We start from the raw sequence: 16,829 nt of genomic DNA on the forward strand, positions 1-16,829 counted from the left end.
GTCAGCACATGGCAGTAGCAACTGTCCGAGGTGCAATGTACAGTATGATAACACATCCAGCATGTAACCTGTGGTGTACAGTGTACTCACCGTCGCATGTCACAATGTGTCTAGCGGTCACAAACATGGGTATCTGAACATGGAGTACCTATGATGCATTTGTTTTGTAAAAAAACATAGTATGTGTGTAAACCACTGTGTGATGTGGGATCCACTCACCTGTGTGTGTTGCAGTCCAGGTATGTGCCTGGGAGGTATGATCTGTGTACAATCTGGACTGGCAGGTGTGCTCTGTAGAGCATGGAGGCAGGTCCCAGGCACCGCAGATAAATGTCAGGCATGCCGTACTGTGTGTGCAGTGCTTGTGTACAGCACAGTGGAGGGTGCAAGCATTGTCACACATCACTGCATGCCGTGCCTGCCTGTGAGAGCCCTGCTGGCGACAGACATGTGACACCGCTGCAGAGGCAGCATAGCATGTGAAGATGTACATGTGGGCCCCACACCCTAGGCAGATGTCCGCAGGTCATGTGTGCCACAGTACTGTGGTTGACCACGACTGTCATACTGGACAAATACCACATGCCTGCATAAGTACAGTATGACCATAGTCAACAGTCGCAGTGACAGAGTAGGCCAATGTACAGTATCCCGTGTGCAGACCACTGCCTACTGTACACCCGGCTAGACACACACCCAGAGGGTGAATACACCATTGGGCCATCAGATGTCCCAGTCCACGTAGCCTGTACAATGTAATCACAGGGTGGTCACAATAGCATGTGGTAAGACAGACATGTTGTACCAGGTGATGTGTCATGTGTGCATATGTTGACTTGCACAGACGTTCACATGTTCGCAACATACCGGTGCATGATGCATACTGTTACATGATGTGTGGAACTGCACTGTGACCCACAACAGGGCCATCTGACACAGGTGTGTTGTGAATGGTGTAACCCATGTTCACACAGGATACACACTGCTGCTGTTGGCAGCCATGCTGGTGGCTACCAGTGGTGCATGCAGTGGTCATACAGACATACTGCACACAGTGTTCATGCAGGGATGTCCATTGTTGTGGATGATGTGTTGCTACGTGAAGGTAGGTGTGTGTTGTCAATGTTACACATCCAGATGACACCATCTGGCGCAGTCATGGTCGTCGACAGCATCACACACATCCACAGCAGTCAGAACCCTGTCCTGAGAATGTGTGTCAGTCACCCTCGTACTGTGTGACATATGTGCACATGGCAGAACACCTCACACTGTCATCTAGGATGGCTACATGATGGCTGGAATGTGCTGTGATAATGTACAATGCTGGTAGCCCAATGAAGTACTTGGAATCACACACAGTACGCCATGGCTGCCATGTAAACCATGCACAACAATGACTGTCTGACAGACACAAACAATGCGTTGACATGTTGAACATGTGCACATGAGAACTCCCAATGAGGTATGTTGCACATATCGATGTACAACTGTCATCTATGGCCATAGCATGGATGCAGGCACTTTTATGCCCCACAGGCAGTACCATGTGATGCAGGTAGGGGGGCATTGCTCGTGTACATGTGACAGTTGCTGTACCGCCACATGTCCCGCATAGCCATCATGTAGGGGTAGCAGTGGCATGTGACTGATGGACATGCCTGTACATTTGACCATGTCCCACAGGAGATGTGTTATGTGTGTACAACATGTGATGTGCCGACATCAAGCTGTGCAGTGTACGGCCGCCAGTGTACCTGTGTGACTTGTTCTGCGATGGGTGCAAAGGCACATAGTACTGCATTGCATGCCCACAAGCCCCACACAGGTGCATAGCCTGAACATACAATACAAAGAGGGTGTGGGATGATAGCAACCCACAAGAGGAGATGGGTATGGGTGGCAACCCACTACCACATGTGCGGGTATGGTGTGCATGTCTATGACACATTAGCACCTGAGAAGCTAGCGGTACAGCAGTACAGGGTTACATGCAGATATGTTCAACAATATCCCTGTGTGTCCCACCACTGGCCCGTGGATAGACAGACACCAACAAAATGTGCAGATATGATATGTGCACAGCACATCACCGATGCCTACTGTAGAACAGGCTTACTGTGTAGACATGTGCACAGTAGATCTGCGCCAGCCGAACTCATACACATTATGTGCCGAACCACACCAATAGTCCAGGCCATGCCACAGACGGATGTGCATGCATCTGTGTATGTACATCTGTGAATGTCTCCGGCGTAGCAGTATAGCTGTGTCACTGTTGTGAACAACATAATGAATGGGTTGTATGTGTGAGGGGTGCGTCATACGTGTATGGTCAGATCGATGATACCATCAGTGCCCCTGCTATGTGAACATCCCTGTCCCCATACATGGATACCTATGCTGTGCCCAACACCACGTTTCCAGAGGGAGGGATGGCGGTGTGCAGTGCACCAGCAGACATGGGGGTGGCAGCAGGCACTGGATGTAGACATATGTGGTACCCACATCAGTACAGGCAACCATCCATGTGCACGGGATAGCAGTGTGTGGCCACATACAGCACTGTGTTAATCAATATCGCAGCACATAGCACCTGTCAGGGTTACAGTGTATGCATGGATGTGCGATACCTGCATGCACCAGACACACCCCCACCAAGCAGCGTGCAGCCTACCTTGCATAAGGCCAGTGTCCACACCATGGTGATAGACATGTGTAATGTCCATATACACATAGCAATGACATATGGAATGGACAGCCACCCTGCCAATATCATTACCCCCCAGGTGGATCACATCCCAGTGCCATGTATGTGGCATACCCTGCCATACCATGCAGCCCTGCCCAGCAAGGCTGCATGTGCTATCACAGTCCTACATGGTGCGATGGACAAAAGGCACTGTCACTATCAACCATCCACAGCAGTAATGTTGCGGTGATGCACCCTGTGGTGTTACAGGTGCTGTGTGTTGCTGTGGACAATGTGCGTGTACATGCTATGCATGACCTTTCCTGCTAATGTGGCATGGTTACACATTGTCCCATGTGTATCACATGTGCAACACAGGTGAGCCGTGGCAAGTTGTCCAACACCCGTACAGTGCTGTGTGGATGTACATGGCACAACACATGCATGTGCAGGTGTCCATGTGTATGTGTACAGTGCCACTGCTGACGTTCATAATGGCCACGTACGTGATGTCTAGTGACATATACACAGCATCCAGGTGAACAGTAGAGCCGTTGTCACATGGGGACCCGTGCCAACTGATATGGACACAGGTGCAGCCAGGTACACATGTCCACAGCAGGCTAACATCAACATGGTGCGTGTACAGTGTGATGAGGTGACACACAGATATGATATGACACCCACTGCTCAATGGTGTGACGGCAACACATCGGCTGTGTCACTGCCATGATGCCTTGCAGAGATTACTGTGCAGATTTTGTACATGTCATGGCAATGTATTTCCAGCAGTATGCCAGCACAGCAGTGTAAATGTGACCTGTCACCATCATTATGTCTTACAGATAATGCCACGTTCCCGGCTGCCTGCCTTTAGCCGACAGGAAGATGAGGTCATAATACCGTTGCTACATGACAATTACGACATCTTGTTTAGCCATGTGCCACTGCAGGCACAACAACGGGAGGAGATGTGGCAGGATATGCGCAGGAGGGTGAACACCCTGGGCGGCCACAACCGCACATATCAACAGATCCGCAGGCACTGCACAGACCTAATCCGGCATGCGAGACGGCGTGCCGCTGCAATCGCCAGACAACAAGGTGGGACAGGTGGTGGTCCGCAAACCCAGCCCCCACTCACAGCCATGGAGGAGCTCCTGGCCAGTCTGGGGACACCCATGGAACAACACGCTGAAACCCTCGCGTCCATCGTGGAGGTGGGTGTCACCCAACCAACGAGCTTGGAGCTGCCTTGTAAGTCAGTGTTGCATGTTTGTATGATAAGCAACGTAGGAGTGGGTGTCATAGTACAACACATAATACAGCAACACATGCCAGGTATATGGCCACACCTACCTTTCAACAATCAGATCCCTTTGATGCTTTCTAAGCTCTCTGAACCACAGAGGTTGCTACTTCCAGCATGTTACTTGGTACTTTTATCAAGCTGAATATGAATTATAATTAGAACTGCAGTGCAAGGAGAAGTGGTTTGAGTTGAGTGCTGCTTGTTTTTTTATACTTGATTTTGACTGTCATTCCAGTAATCTATTTAAAAAGTATTTTATTTTTTCATACCTCACAGCCTTTTTGTTTCCGTCTAGATATTAAGTAAGCTGTCATATAGCCAATGCTTTGATATTTTTTTTTGTTCTCCACTTCATTTTGTCTTGATTGGGCTCTCATAACAAGAAGTTATGTCTTACCACAACGTTCCATCTGTGTTGTAGAGCTTTATTCATTCTTTACTGTTAGGGCCTTGGTTCCATCCTCAGAAATGATATGGCAATTTCCCAGCTGGTGCAAGCCAAAAACTCTCAGCTAAGAACCTACCCACAATGCCCCTCTCCTAGATACTCCAGATTGAGTTTTCCCACCCTAGATAAAAAATGTAGTAATAGGAAAAAAGTAGGACGCTCTGTCTGAGCAAATACCCTAACCAGGAGTACCTAAAGTCCACCAGGAGTCCAGGCAGGGGTAAGGAGGGTGGGAAGTAAAGAATGAATAAAGATCTACAACACAGATGGAACATTATGGTAAGACAGAACTTCTTTATCTGATGTTGTAAATCTTTTATTCATTCTTTACTGTTAGGACCAAGTCCCCATCAACTTGAGTCCTGGGTGGCCCTAAGGAAGGATATTCCTGAGCACCATAGAACCAAAAGATGCTCGTCCCCTTGAAGCCAAATCCAATTTGTAATGAGATATGATGGTATGAGGTCTTGTCCACATGGCTGCTGTGCATATATCATCCATAGAGGCTCTGGAATGAAAAGCTACAGAGGTAGCCATAGACCTGGTAGAATGAGCCTTTATTCTGGAAGGTAAGGGTAGATTATTCTGTTGGTAGATAAAGGTAATGACATTTCTAAGCCAGGAAGATAAAGTAACTTTGGAAACAGGTTTACCCAATCTGGGTCCTGCAAAGGCCACAAACAATTGGTCTGTTTTCCTGAAAGATTTAGTCCTGTCCAAATAACAACAAAGCTGTTGGTGCACATCAAGGGTGTGAAAAAGGTACTCCCATCTATTAGAATGCCTTGGGAAGAAAACTGGCAGGTCAATAGACTGGTTAATGGAAAAACCAGAAATGACTTTGGGCAAGAAGGAAGGGTCAGTACGAAGGGACAAAAATTTCAAATCACATGAATCAAAGGGCTTAAAGGGAGAAGCCTATAAGAGACTGAAGCACCAGCTTCAAGTCCCAGGAATCTAAGAGAGGCTTGACCGGAGGTTTAACATGTAATACTCCCTTCAAAAAGGTCTTGCATAGGCCGTGTGACATAAGTGAAGAATTTTCAAGACCATTATGAAAACTGGCGATAGCTGCTAAATGTACAGTAATCATTGAAGCTATGGCTCCTGCATGCAGGAGAGTAGTCAGGTATTGCAAAATCTTTTGAATAGGCATAGAGAAAGGGTCTAAGTTCTTTGGCCCCAAATAGAGAACCTAGTCCATTTGCTAGAATAAACCTTTATAGTGGAAGGTTTGTGTGAGGTCAAAAGAATTTCATGAACAGGAGATGGGATGTCAGGCAGTCTGGCAATCACTGGAAGTGGAGGAACCAGGCTGTGAGCTTGAGACTGTGCAGGTTCAGATGAATCAATCCCTGAGGATGGGATAACAGGTCCTGGGAAAGATCTAGGATCCATGGGCTGTGAATCACATGAGGCCATAGAAACAGGAACCAGACTTAACGTGGCTAGTAGGGAGCAATGAGGATCAATTTGCTTTTCAACCTCTGAGCTTTCTGGAGAAATTTTGGAATGAGGAGAAATGGGGGAAAGGCATACAGAAGACCCAGGGGTCAATCGTGCATTAGAGCATCCCTTGGTGGTTCCCCCTGAGGGGGGATCAAGGCAAAATAGCTCCTGCATTTGTAATTCAGGGGGGAAGCAAACAGGTCACAGCAAGGCTTGCCCCAATGTTGGAAGATCCGAGCTGCTATTACAAGATTGAGGGACCATTCATGAGGCATCAGGATGTTCCTGCTCAGATTGTCCACAATAAGGTTGGAACTCCCGGGAATGTGCATTGCTATAAGAAAGCGATTAGAAGCTATCACCCAGTGACAAATCCTCATGGCTTCCTGACACAAAGGGTAAGATCTGGTTCTGTCTTGCTTGTTGATATACCAAACGACTGACTTGTTGTCTGACTGAATTGCAATGGTCCCTGAAGGCAGAGATGCATGGAACGCTTGCAATGCTAAGAGAACTGCCCTCAGTTCCAGGACATTTATGTGCAAGTTGGCCTCGAGGGGGGTCCAGGTGCTTTGGACATTCTTTCCCTGAAAATGCCCCCCCCACCCTAATAGTGAAGCATCCGTGGTCACCGTGGCCATGGGTTGGGGAAGACAGAATGGTCAACACCAAAGATTCTTTTGTGGCTCCATCCACCATAGCATTTCCTCCTTGCAAGGGGTATCATGTGGTTGAGTGGGTGGGTTAACAACGACCATTGTGCGGAAAGGAGCCACTGCGGGATTCTCATGTGCAGTCTCACCAGTGGTACCAAAGTAATGGCAGCTGCCATGGAGCCCAAGAGTTGCAGTACAAGATGTGCTGGTACAAACGTGTGAGGACGAAGGTCTTGAATTTGGTGTCTTATTTTCAAAAGCATGTGAGGGGGGAGAGAAACTTGACAGGATGTTGTGCTGAAGACTGCTCCAATAAATTCCAGTGTCTTCATTGGAGACATCTGAGATTTGTCTTTGTAGATTGTAATCCCCAAGCGGAGAGTGAGATCTTGAGTGTAAGAGAGGCTGCAGAATAGGAGATTCCTGGTCAGATCGGTAAGGAGCCAGTTGTCTAGATAGGGAAACACCTGGAATCCTTGTAGTCGAAGATGGGCTACCACAACTGCCATACATTTGGTGAACACTCGAGGGGCTGTTGAGAGACTGAACGGCAGTGCCCTGAACTGGTAGTGATTGTCTCCCAGCCGGAAGCAGAGAAACCTCCAGGAGCGGTGATCCATCTTTATGTGGTAGTACGCATCATGCAGGTCTATAGAACACATCCAATTGTTCCTCTCTAGGAAGGGAAGAATGGACTGTACTGTGACCATCAAGAATTTTTGAGGTTTGATAAATTTGTTCAGTAGGCTGAGAACCAGGATTGGTCTCCAGTCCCCTGTCTTTTTTGGCACTAAAAAGAACCTCGAGTAAAACCCGGATCCTGTCTGTTCTGGTGGGACTGGTTGGATGACTCTTTTTCTTAGCAGGTTTTCTATTTCTAAGGCTGCTAATTCTCTTTGATTGGGTGGTACATTGGGGATTCGTTTGACGGGTCTGGGAGTTATGTCAAAAGGTATTTGGTAGCCTCTGGATATTATTCTCTGCACCCAAACATCGGAAGTAATAAGATGCCAGGCTGGTAGATGCAGAAATAAATGCCCCCGACTGCTTCCAGAGGAAAGCAATCGGGCATCTGTTCAGGAGTGTTAGTAGGGTCTGCCGGAGAAATAATCTCTGGCTCCCTGGTTACGTGGACCCCCTCTACCCCGAAAGGGGTGTCTTCCATATGAGTTGCCCTGTCTGCCCCAGGGGGATTGTTCACCATGAGTGTCACGAAAAGATCCTTGGGATTTCTTGAACCATATCTTTTCCACCTTCTGATTCCTGGAGTAGGGCCTCTGGTGGTTTGAAAAGCGTATGCCCACAGCAGACAAGGTCTTTCTGTCTTTCTCACTACGTGCAAGTGTGTCATGTACCTTGGGTGCAAAAAGTGCAGAATCGTCGACAGGAACGTTAATGAAGGAAGATTTAAAGGGGTCTGTGAAATCGCACAACAGCATCCAAACATTACGTCTCATGACAACACCCGATGTGGCAGTATCCCCACCAAAGAGGAAGACATTTCAGAAATTAGGTCTGTTTGGAGGCGAGTAAAGTGTGCCAGATAATTCAGCGACAGAATGGCGAAGGTCGCTGAAGCATAGGTCTGCCTCCCTAGTCTGTCCATGGTCCTGGACTCCCTGTTTGAAGGATGGACAGTGGAACTATCTTCTGCCAGTTCCCTCTTGGTGGTCGCTGCCACGACCATAGAATCAAGTGTCAGCTGTTTGGACCAGTGGGACTGATCTTCAGGTGTAGATAAAAGTTTGTCCGGCCTCCGGGGGAACAGGTTCTACATTGTCCAGGGCCTTCCATGCATGCTGCACAATTAGTTTAACAAGATCATCTGCTGGTGGGGGTCACCCAGGAAGTAGCTGTCTGGGCATAGAAGGCCTGCAGAAACACAGATTCCTCAGAAGAAGGGTTAGAGGACTTCCATTCCCCCCACTGTTTGAGGATTTCAAGAATGTCTCTGAATGAAATGTCATCTGGGGGGAATGAGTGGATCCTTCCCCTTCATCACAATCAGTGTCTTCTGTGATAGATTCCTCCGGGGAATCAAGGTGCTTCCTCTTGCACCATTTCTTCCAGGGTGGCTCACCAGTGGGATTTTCTGAGGAGGACTCTGGAGAAGGGGTTCCTTTCACAGGAGGTTCTGATACTGGTGTCTTAGCGGCTGGATGTGAGCCTTCAGAGTGAAGGGCCCTATCCATCGCCTGTACAGCAGGTGCACCCGAGCCCACTTCCAGTTGAGGGGTTACAAGAGAACTGGAAGCCATTGGCCCGGCGGACATAGATGGTGCCAGCAAGAAAATAGGTGCCGGGTTAGGTACCAAGGTATGGACAGTCCAAGCACTGCTCTGAGAAAGCATCGGCTCCATCATAGCCGATGCTACAAGGGTGTTCGATGCCGACAGGGAAGGTACTGCTGTTGTAGCCGAGACAGTATGTACCGAAGCGGGTGCTGGGGGGGAATAAGCAGGGGAAGATGAGATAAAAGATTCTGAGCCAGGAGGGACGGAATGTTTAGCTGGGATGGGCAATCCCCTAGCTATCAGAAGCTGGTCCACAACCCGCACTAGGTCTACCTCAGAAAAACTCCTAGTGGATCTAAAAGAGACTGCAGAAGGGGAATCAGGTTTTTCTAGAAAGGGGCTAAACCTCTACCCCAGAAAAGGGTCATAAGTAGGAGAATATCTTGTCCTTGGCAGGTAATCGAATTTTGGAGCTAATGGAGCTGAAGAAACTCTCGGCACCGTGGCCAGGGATGGTGCCAAGGCATGTACAGTCATTGGAGCCCATGGAGCCAAAGAAGCTGTCGGCACCATGAATGGGGAAGGTGCAGAGGCATGTACAGTCATTGAAGCCCACGGAGCAGAGGAAACTGTTGGCACCATGGACGGGAGTGGTGCCGAGGTATGTACAGTCATTGGAGCCCATGGAGCTGTGGAAACTGTTGGCACCATGGACAGGGATGGAGCCGAGGCATGAACAGTCATCGGAGCCGATGTAGGAGCCAAAGACGGCACCGAAGTCAGTGGTGCTGTGTTTGGAACCAAGACAGGAGTGAATACCATGGTCGGCACTGAGGGAGATGACACAGATCCTGGTGCCGAGAGGTCTGCACTGAGGGTGCCGGTGAAGCATGGAGCCAACTCGGTTCCATAACTGATGGAGATGCAGGAAATGAGTGACTCCGTTTTTCCTTATATTTTTTGATCTTAGGATGGGATGAGACCTCCGACCCAGATAGAGCCTCCAAGAAAGATGCCTCGAGTAAACCTTTTAAAATAAGTTTATTCTTATGTTCTGCTAGTGTCTGATTAGAAAAACCAGCACAAATGTCACAATCAGCTTTCAAATGATCCATGCCCAAACAGTAGACACAACAAACATGTGTATCTGAGTTAGGCATCTTACGTCCACACTTGTCACACTGCTTAAAACCCAACTTAGCTTTGTCTGACATGGTAAGTGAAACAATGTTATCCTGTAGAAAAAAATTAAGGAAGAAATACCAGTGGAATAGAAGTTATGCACTTACCATAACGATCCATGTGAGTTGTTTATCTCACCTTTATTCTCACTGATGGGTTGGAGCTGATCCTTGGCTCCAACATGGCCAATAGCAAGCTCAAGGCTTGCCAGTAGCTCGAGACCAGCCCCTTATCCCACAATGCACTGCTGGAATTACCTCAGATCTTGTTTGCTGCGAATAATAGTCTATATACATATATATACACACACACATATATATATATATATATATATATATATATATATATATATATATATATATATATATATATATATATATACAACCTATGCATACTCTCTTATATATATCTACAAAGGAGAGTACCCAAAGGGAAAGAGAAATATTGAATAACCAGGATGGCACTAGCCTCTAAGTCAACAGTCAGCCAGGAGGGGGAAGGAGGGAGGGACGTGAGAATAAAGGCGAGATAAACAACTCACATGGAATGTTATAGTAAGTACATAACTTCTATATGTGAAGTTGTTAATCTCGCCGATTATTCTCACTGATGGGTAGCGTCCCTAGCACCCTCAACCCTGGGTGGCTCATGGGAGTATGTTCTTCAGTACTATAGAACCAAAGGAAGACCTGTCGCTAGAAGCCTTATCTACTTTGTAATGTGAGATAAAGGTATGAGGGTTAGACCAAGTGGCTGCAGTGCAAATATCATCAAGGGGCAATTAGCTTGAAAAGCAGAAGAGGTAGCGACAGCTCTGGTAGAATGAGCTTTTGGTTTGTGCGTTAAAGGCATGTTCACATTTTCATAAACAAAGGCTATACAATTGGATAACCATTTAGATAAGGTTGTTTTAGCCACTGGATTGCCTTTTCTTGCTTCTGAGAAGGATACAAAAAGTTGATCTGATTTCCTAAAATCCTTAGTTCTGTCAAGATAAAATCTGAGCTGTTTGTGAACATCAAGTTTGTATAGCATATATTCTAAGTTGTTAGAGTGGTTGGGGAAGAACACTGGTAGTTCAATGACCTGATTGATGTTTGACTCAGAACAGACTTTAGGTAAAAATGAAGGGTTTCTTTCTGAGAGATACGCTATCAGCATGGGAGATCTTCTACACCCATATCTCTGATTATATATTCAGCATTACCACCTACTCCACTCCCACCTCTCTGTCTGTATATCCAGCAGTACCACCTGCTCTACACCCACCTCTCTGTCTATATATCCAGCAGCATCACCTGCTATACACCCACCTCCCTGTCTGTATATCAAGCAGTATCATCTGCTCTACACCCACTTCTCTGTCTATATATGCAGCAGTACCACCTGCTCTCCACCCACCTCTGTCCATATATCCAGCAGCATCACCTGCTATACACCCACCTCTCTGTCTGTATGTCAAGCAGTATCATCTGCTCTACACCCACTTCTCTGTCTGTATATCCAGAACTACCACCTGCTGTACACCCACCTCTCTGTCTACATATCTAACAGTACCACCTGCCCTACACCCAACTCTCTGTCTGCATATCCATTAGTACCACATATTCTACATCCACCTCTCTGTCTACATATCAAGCAGAACCACATGCTGTACACCCTCCTCTCTATCTGTCCATCCAGGAGTACCACCTCATCTATTCCGACCTCTCTGTCTGCATATCCAGCACTACCACCTGCTCTCCACCAATATCTTTGTCTATATATCCAGCTGTAGCACCTGCTCTCACTCACCTCTCTGTCTGTCTATCCAGTATTACCACCTGCTCTACACCCACCGCTTTGTTTATATATCCAGCAGTACCACCTTTTCTACACCCCCCTCCATGTTTGTATATCTAGCAGTACCACCTGTTCTACACCCACGTCTCTGTCTGTATATTTAGCAGTACCACCTGCCCTACCCCCCTCTGTTTGTATATCCAACATTACCACCTGTTCTATACCCACCTCTTTGTTTATACATCCAGCAGTAACACCTGCTCTACACCCACCTCTCTGACTGCATATCCAGCAGTAGCACTGCTCTACACCTACCTCTCTGTCTGTATATCCAGCAGTACCACCTGCTCTACACCCACCTCTCTGTCTATATATCTTGCATTACCACCTGCTTTACACCCACCTGTGTGTCGGTATATCCAGCAGTATCAACTGCCATACACCCATTTCTCTGTCTGTATATCCTGCAGTATCACCTCTTCTACACACACTTCTCTGTCTGTATATCCAGCAGTACCACCTGCTCTATACCCACCTCTCTGTTTATATACCCAGCAATACCACCTGCTCTACACCCACCACTCTGTATGTATCTACAGCAGTACCATCGGTTCTACACACACCTCTCTGTCTGTATATCTAGCATTAGCATCTGCTCTACACCCACCCCTTTGTCTATATATCCAGCAGTACCACCTGCTCTACGACCCCATCTACCTGTATATCTAGCAGTACAACCTGCTCTACACCATCCTCTCTGTCCGTATATCCAGCAGCACACCTACACTACACCCACCTGTCTCTCTATAGTTCCAGCATTACCACCTGCCCTACACCCACCTCTCTGTCAATATAACGACCAGTAGCACCTGCCCTACACCTACCTCTCTGTCTGTATATCCAGCACTACCACCTGCCTATACCCACCTCTCTGTATATCCAGCAGTATGACCTGCTCTTCTCCCACCTCTCTTGCTATATATCCAGCAGTACCAGCTGCCCTACACCCACCTCTCTGTCTATATATCCAGGAGTACCACCTGATCTAACCCCACTTCTCTGTCTGCATATCGAGCACTACCACCTGCTCTACATCCATATCTCTGTCTATATATCCAGCAGCACCACCTGTTGTACACCCATGTGCCTGTGTTTATATCCAGCAGTACCACTTCTTTTACACCCACATCCCTGATTGTAAATTCACCAGTATCACCTGCTCTACTCCCACCTTTCTGTCTGTATATCCAGCAGTACCACTTGCTGTACACCCACCTGTCTATATATCCAGCAGTACCACCTATTCTACACCTACCTCTCTGTCTGTATATCCAGCAGTACCATCTGTTCTATACCCACCTCTCTGTCTGTATATCCAGCAGTACCACCTATTCTACACCCACCTCTGTCTCTTTATATCAGCACTACCTCATGTTCTACACCCACCTCACTGTCTGTATATCCAGCAGTACCACCTGTTCTATACCCACATTTCTGTATATCCTGCATTTCCACCTGCTCTACATCCACCTCTCTGTCTGTATATCCAGCAGTACCACCTGTTCTACACCCAACTCTGTGTTTATATATCCAGCAGTACCACCTGTTCTACACCCACCTCTCTGTCTATATATCCAGGACTACCACCTGCTTTACACCCACCTCTCTGTCTGCATATCCAGCACTACCACCTGCTCTCCAACAATGTCTCTGTCTACATATCCAGCAGTAGCACCTGCTCTATGCCGACCGCTTTGTTTATATATCCAGCAATACCACCTGATCTACACCGACTTCTCTGTCTATATATCCATCAGTACCACCTTTTCTACACCCACCTCTCTGTCTGTATGACCAGCAGTATCACCTACTCTACACCCCACTCCATATTTGTATATCCAGCAGTAACACCTACTCTACACCCACCTCTCTGTTTGTATATTTAGCAGTACAACCTGCCCTATCCCCACCTCTCTGTATATCCAACAATACCACCTGTTCTATACCCACCTCTTTGTTTATACAGCCAACAGTAACACCTGTTCTACACCCACCTCTATGTCTGCATATCCAGCAGTAGCACCTGTTCTACACCCACCTCTCTGTCTGTATATCCAGCAGTACCACCTGCTCTACACCCACTACTCTGTATGTATCTACAGCAGTACCATCGGTTCCACACACACCTTTATGTCTGTATATCTAGCATTAGCAACTGCTCTACACCCACCTCTTTGTTTATATATCCAGCAGTACCATCTGCTCTACAGTCCCCTCTTTGCCTGTATATCCATCAGTACCACCTGCTCTACACCATCCTCTCTGTCCGTATATCCAGCAGCACACCTACTCTACACACACCTGTCTCTCTATAGATTCAGCATTACCACCTGCCCTACACCCACCTCTCTGTCTATATATCGACCAGTAGCACCTGCCCTACACATACCTCTCTGTCTGTATATCCAGCACTACCACCTGCCAATGCCCACCTCTCTGTCTGTATATCCAGCAGTATGACCTACTCTACCTCCACCTCTCTGTCTATAAATCCAACAGTACCCCCTTGCACTACACCGACCTCTCAGTATGTCCAGCATTATCTCCTGCTCTACACCAACCTCTCTGTCTACATATGCTGCAGTACCACCTGCTCTACACCTACCTCCCTTGCTATATATGCAGCAGTACCACCTGCCCTACACCCACCTCTCTGTCTATATATCCAGGAGTACCACCTGATCTAACCCCACCTCTCTGTCTGCATATCGAGCACTACCACCTGCTCTACACCCATATCTCTGTCTATATATCCAGCAGTACCACCTGTTGTACACCCACGTGTCTGTCTTTATATCCAGCGGTACCACCTGCCCTACCCCCACCTGTCTATATATCCAGCAGTACCACCACTTCTACACCCACCTCTCTGATTATATATTTAGCAGTACCACCTGCTCTACACCCACCTTATATATCCAGCAGTACCACCTCTTCTACACCCACCTCTCTGATTATATATTCAGCAGTACCACCTGCTCTACTCCCACCTCTCTGTCTGTATATCCAGCAGTACCACCTGCTCTACACCCACCTCTCTGTCTATATATCCAGCAGTATCACCTGCTATACACCCGCCTCTCTGTCTGTATATCAAGCAGTATCATCTGCTCTACACCCGCTTCTCTGTCTGTATATCCAGCAGTACCTCCTGTTCTATACCCACCTCTCTGTCTGCATATCCAGCAGTACCACCTGTTCTACAGTCTCCTCTCTGTCTGTATATCCAGCAGAACCACCTGTTCTACACCCACCTCTGTCTGTATATCCAGCAGTACCACCTGTTCTACACCCACCTCTGTCTCTCTATATCAGCACTACCTCCTGTACTACACCCACCTCTCTGTCTGTATATTCAGCAGCACCACCTGTTCTATACCCACATTTGTCTGTATATTCAGCAGTACCACCTGTTCTATACCCACCTCTCTGTCTATATATCCAGCAATAGTCCCTGCCCTACACCGGCCTCTCTGTCTATATATCCAACACTCCCACCTGTTCTCCACCACTCCTCTGTCTATATATCCATTATTACCCACTGTTCTGCACCCACCTCCCTCTCTATATATCCATCAGTACCACCTCCTTTACACCCACCTATATGTCTGTATATCTAGCAGTACCACCTGCTCTACACCCACCTCTCTGTCTATATATCCAGTATTACCCCCTGTTCTGCACCCACCTTTCTCGCTATATATCCAGTGTGAAGGCTGCCAGCCTAGCCAGAGAGAATTTTATAGATAATTCTATCATTTGTAAATATCAATGTAAGACACAGGCTCGTTGTCTTAAATGTAAAGAAATACTGTTACATGTGGAACTGGAAATAAATGTGACAACAGTGCACTCTACTGACCAAAGTAAATCATGTGGTGACCCTTTGATGTAGACAGTGGTGCCGAAAAGTCTAGATGAAGAAATTCTTTCTATTGTTTTAACCAATAGTTAAGTTGCTAGATTTAAACATGCAATTGTATTTTTATTGCTCTGCTCCTGACCAGCTGCAAGATAACAAAAGGAGATGTTAAGAATGTAAATGCAGTTTCTATTAGCCTGGGAACCCAGGGAAGTGTGAAGAATGATGTAATGTGTAGCCTGGGAACCCCAGGAAAGTGTGAAGAATGATGTAATGAAAATCAGAACTGCAATTTCAATTTAAACAGAGAGAACCAGAGATGATTAAGCCTTTTTGTCTTGACCATCCAACTCACAGCACTGTCTTGCTCATAAGTAAGTTTATCTTAGACTTATGTTTGCTCTTAGAAATAGCTAGAAACTAGAAATATTAGACTAAGTGTTTTTCTGGTGATGTCAGAACTGTACTACAGAATTATTTTAAGTATTTCTCTGTGATCTCTGAACTCTTGACTAGCATTGTGTAGTAAGAAGTATTGCCTTGTGTTATTATTATTTATTATTAAATATTTTAAAACCTTTCAACTGTGGCTGTTTTGTGTAGAGATAATTTAAGCTCTAAAGTACATTGCATATTTATAGTGATTACTGTACCAAGTCACTCTAATAAACCTTAGCTGTTTAGTTATGCTACCAATTGGATAATAATATTGCACAGTAATAATTGGACAACCTTTTAAGGACCTTTGAGTAGCTGATAAATATTAGCTGGGTGGTGGCAGGTGGTACTATTGTATAGTCTGGGTAATAGGGGCACAGCTGGAGAACCTGTGCCAGCCTTTCCCAGGAGTGTCTGTGTGGTTGTATAAATGCTTATCTCAAAGTGTGTGTGTGTGTGTGTGTGTGTGTGTGTGTGTGTGTGTGTGTGTGTGTGTGTGTGTGTGTGTGTGTGTGTGTGTGTGTCAGTTACTTGAGCAGGCACACAAAGCACTGGTTGGATAGAGAGGATACTGGAGGTTTTAGCTTGCCCAGCTAGGCTGAGATCTGGACCCTATAGCTGTGCCAGTGGGGAGTCTTATTGGGGACCTAGAGAGCAAGGGAGCAACCAGCCCCAGACTGAGTGTGATCTCTGTGTGTGCTCTTAAGGGAAGTT

Source organism: Protopterus annectens, chromosome 3.part1 (assembly GCF_019279795.1).
Source record: "Protopterus annectens isolate FY-2018-M chromosome 3.part1, PAN1.0, whole genome shotgun sequence".
In the NCBI taxonomy this organism is placed as follows: Eukaryota; Metazoa; Chordata; order Ceratodontiformes; family Protopteridae; genus Protopterus; species Protopterus annectens.